This window comes from Sinohyriopsis cumingii, chromosome 7 (assembly GCF_028554795.1).
Source record: "Sinohyriopsis cumingii isolate HCF-2022 chromosome 7, ASM2855479v2, whole genome shotgun sequence".
Classification (NCBI taxonomy): domain Eukaryota; kingdom Metazoa; phylum Mollusca; class Bivalvia; order Unionida; family Unionidae; genus Sinohyriopsis; species Sinohyriopsis cumingii.
This window is the reverse complement of record NC_142967.1, coordinates 7,863,605-7,875,850: the sequence shown is the minus strand read 5'-3', so window position 1 is coordinate 7,875,850 and position 12,246 is coordinate 7,863,605. Positions and strand designations below refer to the sequence as shown.

Here is a 12,246-nt window from a genome sequence, read left to right as displayed (position 1 = left end):
TTTTACTGGAAAACTGCTTATGAAGTCTGCTTGGTCCCAAATGAAAACAGTGCCAATCTCATGTCCAGTATGATCATTATGGTAGCCGTCTTGAGAATCTTGTTATTGCTGCTCCTCCCGAATGGCTGTTCATATTAATATTTAGTTTTCGCTAAAAGACAACGTTTGGTTGGTCTGAAATGAATATGGTGACAATTAGACATGAATTTGGCCATCACAGATGAAAATAGTGCTGATCTGACATCCTGGCCAAGTTAATTGCTACTTCTACATGGATGATCATATCAAAATAGGATTTTCACTTAAAGACTTCTATGATGTCTAGTTGGTCACAAAGGAAAATGGTGCCATCTGACAGCCATATGGCCACTACCCCTTCCATCTTGAAAATCTTTATATTGTTACTTCTTCTACATAGATGATCATATCAGCATGGGGTTTGCACTATAATACTTTTTATGATGTATAGCTGGTCCAAGTTAGCATTATTTAAAATTAAAATGGTACCAATCTGGCATCCAATGTGGCCACCATGGCAGCCATTTGTAAACAATTCTTATTACAACTCTACTTGAACAGGAAGTCATATTGACTTGGGTTTGGCATCAGAAGATTACTTATGTCCAGTTATGTTCAGTTATGGTAGTCTAAATGAAAATGGTGCTGATCTGATATCCAATAGAGTTACCATGGCAGCCATCTTGAAAATCTTGTCATTGCTACCCCTTCTGAATGGAAAGCAATATCTTGAAATATATAGTGAAAATCCTATTTTGATACAATCATTTCTCTTGAAATGGATGTCAGCATGGGTTTTCAGCTATAGACTTCTTATAATACCTAGTTAGTCCTAACTGAAAATTGTGCCAGTCATGCTCTGGCTGTGATGATGACTGTCTTTAAGATCTTGTCAGTACTCTTGCTGGAGTGAACAGTAATTATGATATGGGTTTTTCACCGAAAGGATTCTAATAACTTCTTGTTCCTAATGTGACATTCAACTGAAGCAGCTAATTGAAAATCTTGTTATTGCTCGTCTCAACACTTGACATTGAAAAGGAAATGTTCTTGAGCTCCTGAAAATTAATTTGCCAAATCCCTTTCAGGGGCACTTTTTTAGCTTTGCTGCAATAAAGTACCCTTTCCGGTGCCCTTAGGTGCATAAAAAGAAAGACCCAAGAAAGTAAAGATAGAAGATCTTTATGATAGATTATAAACTGACTGAATCGAGCAGATCACAAGCTTGCTCACTAGAGTTCATTTAATACCGAAAAGGTCATGATGATCAATTTCATTGGCTGTCAGAAAAGTCTTACTGATTTTGATCACACCGTTGAGGATGATTGATAGAAAATGTAGAAAATAGAATCTTCAACAGAACCGTTGCTGCATTTATTTCTAAACTACTATACAGGGAAAACAAAATGTAGACTTGAATGATGAAAATACAATTTTGAGGAGAATGGTTACTTGAGCATGCTGGAATGGTTACTTGAGAATGAGTAAATCAAATCTCAGTTTGGCTGTATCACAACAGGGGAAGCTGTTAATGATCGTCAATGCTGAGGTCATGGATTTTATAATTGCTTCATAAATATTAACTTTTCCAGCATTACTTATTTTGAATCATTTGTTGTTGCATCATACTATAAGCAGTGTTTACTGCCATTTCCTTGTCCACTAAGATAACCATATTTAGAACACAGGTCAGATTGTGATGAAACCATGTGTACTTAGATGCTACAACAACTGAATGAAAGTATATGATGTTCTAAATTACTTCACTTTATGACTTGGCAGCAGCCTTTGGGTATGACTTGTGGAAATGAACACCATTGTACATTAGTTTTCATTAGGGTTGATACCACAAAATTAACTTGGTTTTTACCAAGATCTTGGATCTTCATGCCATCCCCAACAATGAAAAAAGTCTGAATGACCACAGTAATAACTGTATCACCTTATGCCACTGTACTCTGATATATTCCAATACATGTGGACCACAAACCTATACTATCTGACAGGTGTGAGCATCAAATGATTTAAAGCTGCACTGGTATCATACTGGATAGTCCTGTCTGAATTTGGTCATATATCCTGCCGATACTCAATTCAAACCATGATAACTTGAACATTTTAAAACTAGTTTTCATATTTGAGCTTACATTAAAAAATTAACATTTTGTGTCTGTATATACTACTTCAAATGTATGTGACTGGCTAGCCTATGCTAATTAATGAGTAAGGGTGTGGTTAAGGCAGCTCTGGCCATAGGTCATTTGAGGACCATAACCCAGTAACCTTCACAAGATGATCTGAAGTGGATGCCCTAGAATGGCTTGTGATTATTTCCCCAGCAGCAATGCTCTAATCAATACAGTTCCATGCCAAATGCTCCCAGGAATTTCCATCTAGCCAGATACTGCCTGGCTGTAAAGGCTGATTGAAAGGTCTGGAAATACCATACTGACCCATGTCTAAATGCACCCAAATACTTCAGGCCCTGATCTGCAATCCTATAATGCACCAGATGATCAAGGTCTAAACTGCATACTGTAAATCAGACATAACAGCATGGACTGATCTGGGTCTTTGTTATTTATAGTTAGGCTTTGTGTAAAATATATGAATAAAAGATGGTGCCAATGCTGTTGGGCTGGATTCTCTAATTAAATTGCCTGAATTCCCCCTCATTACCAGGCTTGTTAACAGAATAAAATAGGCAGGTCTCACCATCTGGAGAACAAAGAGGAGACAGGTTGCATACTTCTCTAACCATGTATAAAAGTTGGGGGGGGGGGGGTCCAACTGAAAGCTGCATAGACTCTGAACTACAATCCCAGTGTGCTGGCATGTAAAGTCTATGAAGTTAGTAGAACAAACAAATAGTCCCTGATCTGCTGGCATATTATGTGGTGGCAGATTGGGGTATTTGTTGTCCACAGTTGGATTTTAATTTACATGGGAATGGATGGTTATTGTTGTTATTGTCGTGGGGTTTAATGCCATTTTTCAGCACACGATAGGCTATGCATGGCGGCCAGTATTAATGGTGGAGGAAGAACCCGGGAAAACCCCGGGAAGAACCACCGACCCATGAGAAGCTACTGGCAAGCTTTCTCACATACCAACATTGGCCGAAGGGAATGGATGGTAGTTGTAATATATACTTGCTTATAAGGTGAGCCCAACTGCAAACTGCAATGACCCAGACTTGCTGTGGCATTTTGCGTTGGCAGATTTGGGTCTATGCAGTTTGCTAGAAGTAATCAGTAGAACAATCAGAATAGACTCTTGATGTGCAGGCACATATTGCTATGGCAGATCAGGATTTTTGTTTTTTGTAGTTTGACTCCACTTAAAAGAAATTATGTTCAGGACTGTATTATAATATTCTTAATATTTGCTAAGATACAAAACTTGGCATCTTCATGTTTTTGCTTTGTTGATAGAAAATGGTAACCTGTTTGATTGTTGGTATCTTGTATTATTACTGTAAACATTACTACAGACAAATGCTGATATTATATAATCTGGAGTGTACTTTAGGGGATGCTCCACCACTTTAATGTGATGAAATACTTATAGCAGTACATATGACCCACATGATGCTCACAAATGTACTGTTTTGTTGGGAAGGTTGCAACATTTACATGTGGGAACTGCTTAGTTTAGTTTTACTACCTGTAAACCTTTACAAAATTATTAACCGTGTAAATGAACATGTACATGACTGTCAGTGGTGCACAAACTACCTGTTCCATTTAAATGATATACATTATTTCCATGTATCTTATTGGAGGATATTTATTGGGAGTCTTTTGGTTCATTCTTTGTTAAATTATAGATGATTTTCATATCTAACATGGCTTCAGTAGGATGAAGCTATAGTTAATGAGAACTGGTTATAATACTTTACATTAGACAACTTGTACCTTATATTAGACAACTGTTTGTACATTACATTAGACAACTTGTACTTTAGACATCTGATTGTACTTTACATTAGACACCTTGTAGTTTAGATTAGACATCTGGTTGTACTTTACATTAGACAACTTGTACCTTATATTAGACAACTAGTTGTACTTTACATTAGACAATTTGTACCTTATATTAGACAACTGGTTGTAATTTAGACAACTTGTACCCTATGTTAGACAACAGGTTGTACTTTAGACAACTTGTACCCTATGTTAGACAACTGGTTGTACTTTACATTAGACAACTTGTACCTTATATTAGACATCTGGTTGTACTTTACATTAGACAACTTGTACTTTAGACATCTGGTTGTACTTTACATTAGACAACTTGTACTTTAGATTAGACATCTGGTTGTACTTTACATTAGACAACTTGTACCTTATATTAGACAACTGGTTGTACTTTAGACAACTTGTACCCTATGTTAGACAACAGGTTGTACTTTAGACAACTTGTACCCTATGTTAGACAACTGGTTGTACTTTACATTAGACAACTTGTACCTTATATTAGACATCTGGTTGTACTTTACATTAGACACCTTGTACTTTAGATTAGACGTCTGGTTGTACTTTACATTAGACACCTTGTACCTTATATTAGACAACTGGTTGTACTTTAGACAACTTGTACCCTATGTTAGACAACTGGTTGTACTTTACATTAGACAACTTGTACCTTATGTTAGACATCTGGTTGTACTTTACATTAGACAACTTGTACTTTAGATTACACATCTGGTTGATTTACTGATAATGTTAAAAATGTCATGAATTGCATTATTTAGCTTTGAAAACATGTTTGTTAACACGTCATTTTGTGAGTAACAATTTATTTTAAGGAAACTTGTTTAAATGTTGCAAGTCATTGTACAGTTAGAAATACCTGGACTCCCATTCAAACAGATGTTGATCCCTACTGGCTGTAGAGTATGTAATTGGTGTCTCCAATAAAGGTTTCTATCTTTCCTTACTGTTTCTTCCAGAAAGCTCCTGATGATTTCTTTTATCTGATTCTAAACACAGTTTATGTTGTCCCAGATGGGAGGGTACATCTCTACATCCTATCATTTATCACCTTAATGATTGTACACTATATAAAAGCATCCTATGTGCATGTCCAGAAATTAGGGACAAACCCAGACCAAAGGCATCTTGGCCTAAGTCAAGTTGATATGGGACAGTTTTGTCAAGATAATATCATTCTCTTGAAATTTTAGCCCACCCTAATTTAACTTTTCTCAATGCAGGTTAAATAAACTATAACTCAAATATTTTTTGAAAAGTTGCACCAAACTTCGGCACAGTTGTTTTTGGTCTGAGTTGTTAGTTTCCTATGTCCAGGCTATACATTCAGTTTTTCATCATATACATACATAGCAGTGCAAAGGTCCCAGAACTCTGGTTGCCTGAGTGGTTAGAGTGTCCAGCTCAGATGTGGGAGGTCATGGCTTCAAACCCCAGCTGAGTCATACCATTGACTTTTTTAAAAATGGTACTAACAGCTGTCTCGCTTGACGCTCAGCATTAAGAGGTTAGTGTTAGGACTGGTTGGTCTGGTGTCCAGATAATGTGGCTGGGTGGGACATAATGCTACATGTATGCATCATGGTGTCCCAGCACTAGACATCACTATAAACTGTCACACTGCAGACATCGTAGTGATATGAAAGAAAAATTTTTAAAAATCCAAATCACAGGCACAAAAAGATCCCAGTGATGTTTTACCTTGGTTGTAGTCACCATGTCTAACAAGCTGAATCCAGTCATAATGACAGGCAAAATAAATGGAATTATTGCAAGTTTAATGAAATATACACATACTGTATGTAGTCAGTGGTGTGGATATAAATTGTTGTTACACATAGTCAGTGGTGTGGATATAAATTGTTGTCAGCTGCTGGCTTAATGTGCAGATCATGGGAAAGGTTGAATGTCAAATTGGTTAGATTAAACAGCATTGGTTTGGTTAAAGTTTGGACACATTTAAACATTTTGGTAAATGTTGCAACCATACTGTTGGCTGTTGTACAACTGCATGTTTTAAAATCAGTTTCTTCAAGATAATATCATTGTCTTGAAATTTTAAGAGACTACAATGTTCATGGTTCTTTGTCACATGCTGAGATTAACTGAGACTTGTCCCCTGAATAGAAGTGACTGCACAGATCTGCAGATTTGCTTTTGCTGAAGTGTTAGTATCTTTAATATGTCATACATATTCTGTAGTATATGGGCCATGATACAGTATATCATATTGCCAGGAAAATATGACTATATCTGATTCATCAGTGTTCCCACTCATATAAAACTGCATGTGAATTGCACCTAAATAACATCTTGCATGTAAATTAATTTCATAAGCTATGTACCTTGCACACACAAAGATTGTGTATTTCCTAATTACACAATTGACTGCCGTGAATTTGCGGTGCATTATGGTAATCATGAGCAGTCTCGACCAATTGTACTTGACTTAGGAATCACTCTAGTACCGACAATAGCAACAGGAGTACAAAATTGTGCAGCTTACATGTACTTTGCACAAATTTGGTATTACCAAAGACTTACAGAAATGGTACCAACAAATGCCTCGCTTGGCGCTCAGCATTAAGAGGTTAGTCTTAGGACTGGTCGGCTTGGTGTCAGGATAATGTGACTGGGTGGGACATCATGCTACATGTCTGTGGCATGATGCCCCAATGCTAGACATCAATATAAACTGTCACACTGCAGACAGCGTAGCGATATGACTGAAAATTTGTTTTAAAGCTACGTTAAAAATCCAAATCACACACACACACACATTTGGTATTCAAAATTTGTTTGCCTCTCAAAGTATGTCTTCTCATCATCAGGGAAAATAAGTGGACACAGAACAAAATACAAATGATCAATCTAACGTCACAATGCCAAGACTAAGAAAGTTAAAGGAAAGATGGTTTGAAGAGTTCAGTTGGTTACATGCCAATGATGCAGTAATGCATTATGCTGCGTGCTAGCAACACTCACTTAAAATAAACCATCAGTTTTCCAATCAGCTTTTATTTGAGGTATTACTAGTTACCAACTGTCTTCTATGCCAAGACACCAAAAAAATTTCAGAAGACCAAATTGTTGCCATGCCACAAAAGTTTCAAAAGCTAGCTATACCAGAAGTGCATACACTGCTTATCCTCGGGTCCAGCTTTGAACAGCACAGCCAGCCTCTAACCTAAGCAATAACTGAATAACCCAAAATGTTTGATTTTCATTGCCATTAATTTTCATTGAATAATATATAATTCAGTTAAATTTAATATCATTTATTTTATCTGCTCAAAGATTTATTTTCTTTTTGTTTTAGACAGATAAATTGTTTAGTCTTCACTAGAAATTTAAAAATAATTCCTATGAAATTGGAACTAATGCAAAATTAGCCCAAGTCAAAATCAGAGCATACCTGTATTGCTAACAAAATTTTGGCAAACTTATAGACTTGCAGAAAGTTAGTATTTAAGTATTTTATTTGAAATAAAGGTGTTATTAAAATCACTTTTTAAAATTAGATATCCACTGTCCTATACAAAGATCTGACAGCAACTGCCAGGGGTCATGTTCTGGTGATCCTTAAATTAGCCAATGGAAATGCAGCTTTCAAGAATCTGAAAGTGAATCAAATCATTCTTCACATGTTGATGGTCTTTAGCCACGTGCACGGTCTCCCAGACGCGAAGATATAATACATCTAATTGGCTGATAAAATTAGTGATTACGGTAATAGCATAGGTCACAAGAATATGACCCCTTAAGTGGCTGCTGTCAGGTCTTCATGTAGGACAGTGGAGATCTGGTTTTTTAATCAGATTTGTTTAAAATAGTTATGATTCACATAATTTCAAACACCCATGAAAAAAGAATACAATTAAAACAATAATGATGTGAAATACTACTACTGCTAAATCAAAATAGCCCACAGATAAGATCTGTTCTGAGGGCATGTAAAATAATGACTGTTAGAATATTCTGCTTTGTCTCTCTAAACAGACCGGTCTTTTTTGCCAAATATTTTCTTCATCTAGTTGAACTTTATTCAAATTAATGCTTGTGTTTCCCTTTACAAATAAATATATAAGTTTTGAAAGTACACCAGCCTAGTTTGCTTGTTTTTTCAACTGCAAATCAGCAGCTCCAGCTTTGGGTACTGTACCTCCAATTAGGAATATGGGCTGTGGGTATACCCCCACTAGGTCTTTTGAACTGTTAGGTAATGATACATATGGATGTATCACTACATCCATTTTAGCTATCTTCTTTTTGTATATTGCATGCCCAGTTACCATACTTGTTTGTTAACCCTAGTCTGCGGTTTTATGACGTGCTGACAGATCAGACACTTTGCTGTGTGTTCTACATTATGCTTTAAAACAGAAATTCACAACCTCAGGTTGCAAGTAATGGGGAGAGGGGAATCTGAAGTCTCACAAAGCAGCTTGAGAAGAAAATAATATTGTTAAGTCTGAAATTCAAGACATCCTGTTTGTGGCCAATTTAGGGTTGCAGCATCAAAAAAAGTTTAGGAACTCTTTAACATATTTGGGTCGTATTTTAAAATCCAGTTGGTCAGATGATGAAGATATGATGAGATACTGCTGATTTTTGTGTATTCAAACAGACACATTTCTGCATAAATTTAGAAATTGTTCTGTGAATATCAGAATCAGATTGATCAAATTTTATTGCTGCAGCAGTGCAGTGCAATCTTTTGTGGACAAACTTTAGTGAAGGTATTTTGGTTATTATAATAGTCTTCATTTTCTATAAAGCCTTCCAAGATTGAACAGTGTTGCCAACATTTTTGTAAACTATAATGTATTCAGTTTTCAAGAAGCAGTGAGAAAGTTTGTGTTTTCAGTGATGACAGGAATATCCAGTAGTAAGAATTTTATCTTGAAATCTTTCTTGAACTATGATGTCATTGAAATTCTCAGATTACTATTTAAATTTTGTGTATAATTTCATTCTTAACACTGCTGCACAGTCCCTAGTTGTAGATGTGTCTGTATATTATGTACACAAAATATCTATGATCTTTTGTTTAAAATACTTTTATATTGTATTTGTATTTTAAGTTAGATGCATGAACTATGTGGTCTGCAATAAAGAATTCTTATCTTCAGAATTCTAAACCTAGACCCTGATTTGCCAGTGTGCTGACATATTTAGTTTGGTGGTATTATTCTACTCATTTCGGTGATGCAAATAAGATAGACCCATATTACAATTTAATAATGTGCTGGAAGATTATATGCTATGATGTTTGTTCTTCTGAATGGTTTTAAAAAAGATAGACCCTGAATTACCATTTCACTGTGTGCTTGCAGCTTCAACTCTATGTTGTTCGTTTTGCTTGATGATTTAAAGTAAACTGTGAATACCATGTTTGTTGGTACACTATCCAGTGGTAAATCTGGGTCTATGTTTGCAGCTGAGTGCACATGATAATGAATATACATGTATATGGTAACACTGTGCGTTCCTAGGCATGCATTTGGAGTGTTCCATTTATTAGACCAGGACTTATATTTTGAAGGCAGTTTGTACAAGCCTTGGTGTTTTCCATGAACACTAATGCATCAGTACATCTTGCATTACAGCAGTACAGCTTGCAGCATTTGTGTTTTTGTATCATATGTTTGCTTTGTTATATTGTTGTTTGGCTGTTTTGAAACAGATGCAATGGGGATTTTTGAATTGTTATTTTTAGTTCTAAAACACCAAAAGATCTTATGGAATGGCCTGTTGTCTGTATCTGTTTTATTATAAGCACCAGTTTTTTGTCGCTACTGGTACTTAAACGTATTTACTCACATATAAGCCTGTTTGTGTATAAGCCGACCCCAAAACTGAACAGGTATAAAAACTAAAACGTTCATGACCCACGTATACGCCAACTTACAACTCCGAGGCATCTCAAGATGCATGAGGTAAGTTATAAATGCATTTATTTAGGCAAACTTATATTTAAAAAAATTACATGTATACTTATCTCTAGGTTGGCATGCATGATTATTAAAAAGAAATGGTATAAACTTGTTTGAAAAGTAATTTATTTAATTTTCTGTTTTTTTTTATTGGTTCTGCCTAATTTTGATTTGTGTACAATTTGATCGAACGATGACAAGAATTTAGCAATTGCGAGTTACTGTAACACTCCTCTCTCTTCTAACTCTATTGTTTTTTTATGCATTATTGCATTGGAAATTTTATATCAGTGCACTAGTAATTACTTTTTACTTTGCTTTGAAATTGTAAATACCTAAACTTGTTAAAATGTAATCCCAGTATGACAACTCAATGAACAAATAATACTGTTTCGATTTAACGCTTGCAATTACGTTACTGAATGTATTTACATAATGGTGCCACCGCATGTATATTGTGGGTTTGATTACCCGCTGAATTAAGTACATCCCTTGGAGGTGAATCATGGGCACCATTGCACTCAACTTTTATGATATCTTCAAAATACAGTATTAAAGTTTTGGAAATAATGCTTCGAAAATTATGCTAATGCCATAAAAGCTGAGTTGTAGTTTGCTTTGATGTAAGCGACCTTACACCATACCTGTCAACTTTCACGCCAGGAGGAGAAAAAAACTCAATGTTGGGGATTGCTCCACACTTATCTCTCGATTTCATAATATCTTCAGATTTTTGCAGTGAACTCTTGATTATTACATTATGTCTTCGATTTTCATTTCTTCTAAACAAGAAAAGTCCTACATGTTCCGTTGTATCACCTGTGAATTATTGTTATGATGAAATAATTAGTACAAAGAATTCGCTTCTTCACTAAATAGAATGTTAAGTTTAAACATTATTCACGTAAATTAATGATTTTTTTTATAACCTCTACAATAATAAAAAAATAAAAAAATAAATGGGAACAAAAAAATAAAGCACAACAAAAAAATTGTCCACAATTAATTTCAATCCCAAGAATGATCACTACGAATGCTATATGCTATAGCTCCATTTCCAAGAAAGAAACTTACTTTAGTGAACACCTGGCATCTTTATACTGTATATACCAATGTTAAACTGGTATAGTTACCGGTCAAAATTCCTGCTTATCACAAGCTAGTTTCAGGGATAGTTGATCTATATGAGAATTTTAGCCGTTACTATTACCTCTCTTCGTGAACATGTAAATTATGATAGATATATGCCTTGTACAAATAAATGTGCATACCTTTTTAAAAATATTACCTCAATTTGTAGGATCGCATATATCATTGAAAATGAGTAACTCGTGAGTGCGTGATTCAACATAAATGAAAAAACTATTAAGGACTAGCTGAAATGTTATCTGGAAGAATGCAATTTGGCCGAAACAATGAATAAAGCAAAATCTGCATCTATGTTTGGGAATAAGTAAGGATTTAAGTGACACTATGCACACTTTGCACTGTTTAAATACTGTACATTATAGTTCAGCATGATCTCCCTTGTAAACTCAAACGGCCAGCAAATTATGAAGTCTGTATTTACCTTTATTTAACTTCGTGTTGGAGAAATCAGAAAATATGCACATGCAAAATAATAACAAAATCAATCATAGTACTTTATTACAGTTTAATAATTGTTGGGTCACCGAAAGTTACATTTTTACCTGACTATGTCTTAAGACATGGAAAAAAATATAGTTTCATGTCCCAAGAATTACAGTCATTACATTAGTGAACAAAAAGACCTAAAAACTGTCAAGTTTACACATTGGCCCATGTATAAGCCAACGCCCCTTCTTCCAGGCCTTTATTTTTTCCTAAATTATTCAGCTTATAAGCGAGTATATATGGTAGAGTGCCAAACAGTGTCCTTGAGAGGGAGATTGGTCTGGTCATCAAAATGTGGAAGACATTTGTGACTAAATTTCAATAATATGACATGCAATTACATATGCTTTTTCTGTCTCTTGCCATAATGTGATTATATCAGGCATTGTAATTGTAGCTTTTGCATAACATTTATCTGTACTTATATATGATATTTATTTGGACATATTTGGAATTAGCTGAAATTGGCACATTTCTTTTTTCACACTGCACTTCCCAACCTAGTCACAAATATTGAGTAGTTCGGCATATGCAATTGAAAACCAAAGGCAGTAGCTTAAATAACAATTCACACCTAAATCATGTTTTCAACAATAGGCAGACCTTCATAAAATTATCAAAAGATTTTTTCAGTTAATGCACAGGTCACATCCACAAATGTA

At 35.1% G+C, this 12,246-nt stretch overlaps 1 protein-coding gene across 1 annotated transcript in view; it reads left to right on the top strand.

Annotated features, from left to right (window-relative positions):
• Positions 1-12,246, top strand: part of LOC149794699 (uncharacterized) — a 265,989-nt gene that overhangs the window by 24,425 nt on the left and 229,318 nt on the right. The gene's annotated exons all lie outside the window — the stretch shown is intronic.